Raw genomic sequence first — 4,847 nt, 5'->3', positions numbered from 1 at the left:
TTGCCAGTGAAGACGAAAAGATCATTGCCAACGGTTCTGCAATTTCCTCTCTTGCTTCCCACATAGTCCTAGGATATATCCCGTCAGGCCCGGGGGACTTGTCTATCCTCAAGTTGTTCAAAATGTCCAACACATCTTCCTTCCTAACAAGTATCTCCTCTAGCTTACCAGTCCGTTTCACACTCTCCTCTTCAACAATACGGTCCCTCTCGTTCGTAAATACTGAAGAAAAGTACTCATTCAAGACCTCTCCTATCTCTTCCGACTCAATACACAGTCTCCCACTACTGTCCTTGATCGGATCCTTCCTGAGATAGGGTGATCAAAACTACTTGCAATACCCCAGGTATAGTCTTTGGGGTTGTTTTCATTGGAGAAAAGAAGGTTTAGGGGTGACTTGATAGAGGTGTACAAGATGATTAGGGGTTTAGGTAGGGTCGACAGTGAGAATCTTTTTCCACGTATGGAGTCAGTTATTACAAGGGGGCATAGCTTTAAATTAAGGGGGGGTAGGTATAGGACAGATGTTAGGGGTAGGTTCTTTACTCAGCGAGTCGTGAGTTCATGGAATGCCCTGCCAGTAGCAGTGGTGGACTCTCCCTCATTATGGGCATTTAAGCGGGCATTAGATCGGCATATGGAGGATAGTGGGCTAGTGTAGGTTAGGTGGGCTTGGATCGCGCAACATCGAGGGCCGAAGGGCCTGTACTGCGCTGTATTCTTCTATGTTCTATGTTCTATGAACTGTATCATATCCTTTAGCCCAACCTACGGCTCCACAGGAGGCTGAGGATGGTATTGCCAAGTGGCCATCAATGTGGCCCTCAATTTCTACTAGGTCACCCAAGGCAGGAACCAACAACATTAGCAACATTTCAAGGTTTGTTATGGACAGCATCAAACAGAATACAAAGACCCTGTGTGCCAACAGAGACTTCCATTGAGGATATCCTAAAACCTTATACGCTAGGGCTTCACATTCCCCCAAAGCTCTCCAGCAGTCTGAGCCTGTATCACAAAATCTCATGGATTAGATTGGCTCCAAGCGATATTGTTTTTATTTGAAAAAATGTACTCTATTCATAAAGATATCTTTATATACACACACATAGTCACTGAAGCAGTTTGGTTCTGTACAATAGCATTGGAGTTTGACTCAATCCAGCAGGTAAGACAAGGCAAGACAATGTTTAATATATTTGAGGCACCGGCCAGGTCCAGTAATTGAACAGACACCTATTTAACTTTGGCAGGAAGACCTCAGATTCTGGTCTTTTCCCACTGCGCCTTGGTGGCAGCTGCCCTCAGCTTTGGTGTGTCCCTCAGCACGTAGTCCTGGACCTTGAATGTCCTGGAATGTGCCAGTCTGCAACACGAGGTCAAGGCTAATTACTTGCTCTGGAAGACCAACAAGATTTGGGCAGGCCAAAGTACATTTTTCATTGAGTTGATGGTCCTCCAGGCATAGTCAATGCTTGTCTCAGTGTGCATCCTGGGGAATAGACCATAGAGCATAAAGCCACGGAGCCGCTCAGGATGAATGTCAAGAAAAAGCAATGCATCTCCAGACTTCCTTTGCAAAGGTATATTCCAGCAGGAGGTGTGTAAGAATCTCTACACCATTCCCCCCCACACCCCCATGCCCAGCAGCTGCTTCGAAGGCTGCGTGCGGTAAAGCAGACTGACCAGGTGTACATGAAGGATCTCACGGTTAGTGCCCTTCTCAGCAACACCCAAGCAATATCTTGGTGCTTGTGGGAAAGTTCTGGTGATGAGGCATTCTGCCAAGTGACTTTGACAGTCTGCTCAGGGAACAACCCAACAGGATCTAACCTCTTCTTTTCCCCACAGGGTCTGGAGGACACTATAAATGCTGACCACTTCCTGATGGACCTGTGGTCAAGGGTGTTATTCTTTGCAAATTTCTCTATAAAGGACAGGTGATACAGAACAGACCAACTACTTTGAGCATTCTGTGGCGCTCAAAGTAGTTGGACTGTTTGAATACCAAAGGTCTACGCACATCTTGATGCAGCTAGACAAATGTGGCCATCAGCACGAGGGCAGCAATGAGTATGTTCATTCCCCGCCCCCATCAAGAGTTTTGTACATAGTGTCCCCACGGACACGATCCATCTTAGAGCTCCTGATGAGGTGAAAGATGGCTTGGGTGACTACAACAGCGCAGATTCTGCAACAAAGAGGGAGCATTCCTCCCAAAAGCCCAGTTTCTGGGCGATGCGCTTCTCCCCAGTTTTTGCACACACCCGGCCCCTCCAAACCATATTCCCAGCAGCTTCAGGTACTGTGTCCTGACAGTGAAGGGTATAAAGGATCGGTCAGCCCAGTGAGGGAAGGGAAGTTGCATAGAAAGCAAGGGATCCATAGTCACACCATCTGCTTCTCGTACATCATGTAGGATAGTAGGATAAGATGGGATTTCAGAAAGGGATGGGGCAGGAATGTACTGTCATTCTGGATGTGTAGCAGGATGCAATAGCCTCAGATTCTGAAGTGCTATAATTCACAAGTCTCCTCCAGAGGGCTCAAGAGATGCAGACTGCCAGTGCTCTGCTGACTCTCTGCTGCTCCAGTGGTGCACTACAAGCATCAGTACTCGGTTCACTGCTTTTAAAAGGCACCTAGATGTGTACATGAATAGGAGGGGTTTAGACGGAAATGGGCCAACTGCTGGCAAATGAGACTAGATCAATTTAGGATATCTGGTTGGCATGTATGAGTTGGAAGGAAAGGTCTGTTTCCGTGCTGCATATCTCTAAGACTGTGTGCTCCATGTGGTTAGGTGACATCTTGTCTGTAATAGATGGTGAAGAATGTTGGCGGCTGTGTTATAATATGTTTGAATTATCTTCCTGACATAGTTGAATACCTGGGTGTCCATGGAAGCTGTGAGATGTGGGTACGTGGCTGGCAGGTATGTGAGGTCAAGATGAAACATTTAAATATTTGGCAGTATCATGATTGCTGGTGGTTGCTGCAAGTTAAATGACTGGACACTGACACGTCAAGCTGTGGGCAGACAATATGATTTTAAGATGCATTTGCTGTCCCTGACCATTGTATGAGATCATTGAACATTTGCCTGGATTGTAACTAAATCTTTGCAGCCTGTGAAATGACCACCTTGGTCACCTCCTCCTATTCCTTTCTCTGATGGGACATCCTGCCTCCCCATCCACTGTCAATTAAACACCGCCTCATACGTTCCCTCCTCATGACAATCACATGCTCTCTCCTTCTCTCAGTCACCTGTGCTAAAGCCTCCAGCATGGTATCAGAGAACTTGGGAATCTTTGTCCTTTTTGTCCGTTTATATCCCTGTAATTTGATTAAACTTTTTCTGAGAAAGTTCGACCAATTTTTGTGATGTGGGTGTGCCTCCCCTTTAAGTGGGGCAGGTTACCTTTAAGAAGTGCAGGCTTACTGCACGTTGCACTAGTAATGGGAGTGCAGTCAGTCAGGCAGGGATGCATAGTGCACTCATGATGATGAAAGTGCAGCTCAAGGTTTATATCCTGCCACGCATCTGGGCTTTGGTAATTATGCATTATTGTCTTCACACCCAAAAGGAGTTGTGGCAGTTGTTAGCTTTAGGAAATTCCCCCATACCCTTTGATCCCTTAAACCTCAGACCTGGGGTAGGGGAGTCCAAAACTAGAAGATTTAAGTGAGAAGGGAAAGATTTAAAAGGGACCAGAGGGGTGTGATGCCTATATGGAATGAACTGCCAGAGAAGGTGGTAGAGGTGGCTACAATTACAACATCTTTCGACAGGTTAATAGATAGAAAGGTTGAGAGGGATATGGGCCTAACATAGACAAATGGGACTAGTTCAGTTTTGGAAACTTGGTCAGCATAGTTAAATTGGGCGAGAGGGCCTGTTTCCGTACTGTATGACTCTATAACTAGAAAAAGCTAATTTTCTGCAAAAGAAAAATAACTTGCTACAAATATTCAGTGAGGTGGTCAAATTGATCCTCTAAAATTGTGTACAAGTTGCATACCAAAGATGTAGAAATTTGTGTTTCAGTGTTTTGAAGATGTACTGTTGGTGTGGAAGTATGAATGTAAGTGCTGTTTTCTCACTGAATCTTGCTATCTTTTGAAGGTGGTCAGATACGTATGATTTATAGTTGCTATCCATGCTTGAGAAATTCAAGGCACAATCGCACTCTGAAGAGTTTTGAATGCAAAACCCATCATGCACGTCATTTTACTGCAGTGTTCAAAGTATGGCATCTCAATGTCCTGGGGTTTTTTTTTGCCTTGACTGACGAATTACATTTTACAACGACAGCAAAACACTTACCTAAGTCTTTGTGTCAAGTGTAATTTCTTTGTTCTGTTTGGAGCTTGAATAATGAATTTTAGAAGATAACAAATAATCTCTGTTGGGGTGAAGGATTTTGCTTCATGTATGAGAAAAGCTACGAAGCTCTGATGAACCTAGCCACTCCAATCCCAGTGCTAATCACTTCCTGTAGGGAATCAATAATGTGGGCTTCAGTCACTGACCACCACCTGCAGCAGAACTAGTTTACCACATGGTATACGTGCTGTGAGGTCAACTAATTCAAATAAGCTATTGAATGGTAATGTGGTGTTACAATCAGGTAAGGAGGGGTCAAGTGGCTTCCCACTTTTCCTACTCCTCATTTGACCACATAGTTTGTTTTTAAAAGAATATGCTTACCAATTCAGTAAGTGTTTAACTGTTTATGTGCTGAAACTGTGAAAGATTGTGCACAAGCAGATGTTTTTTAGTTATAAAGAGGGAAAGTGAATATTGTACTTAACCTGGATTGAGATTCCCATATACACTCAAA

The 4,847-nt window shown here is 44.5% G+C and overlaps 1 long non-coding RNA gene across 1 annotated transcript in view; it reads right to left on the bottom strand.

Moving 5' to 3' along the window:
- The window catches only part of LOC122555864, a 15,199-nt gene extending 10,732 nt beyond the window's left edge, over positions 1-4,467 (bottom strand). Inside the window, exon 1 of the long non-coding RNA XR_006313377.1 lies at positions 4,331-4,467. This is a non-coding gene — a long non-coding RNA (uncharacterized LOC122555864). The remainder of the gene's footprint in view (positions 1-4,330) is intronic.
- Between the last annotated feature and the right edge of the window lie 380 nt (positions 4,468-4,847).

Source organism: Chiloscyllium plagiosum, chromosome 1, assembly GCF_004010195.1.
Source record: "Chiloscyllium plagiosum isolate BGI_BamShark_2017 chromosome 1, ASM401019v2, whole genome shotgun sequence".
Lineage (NCBI taxonomy): Eukaryota > Metazoa > Chordata > Chondrichthyes > Orectolobiformes > Hemiscylliidae > Chiloscyllium > Chiloscyllium plagiosum.
The sequence above is the reverse complement of the archived record's forward strand: the minus strand, read 5'-3'. Positions and strand labels throughout refer to the sequence as shown.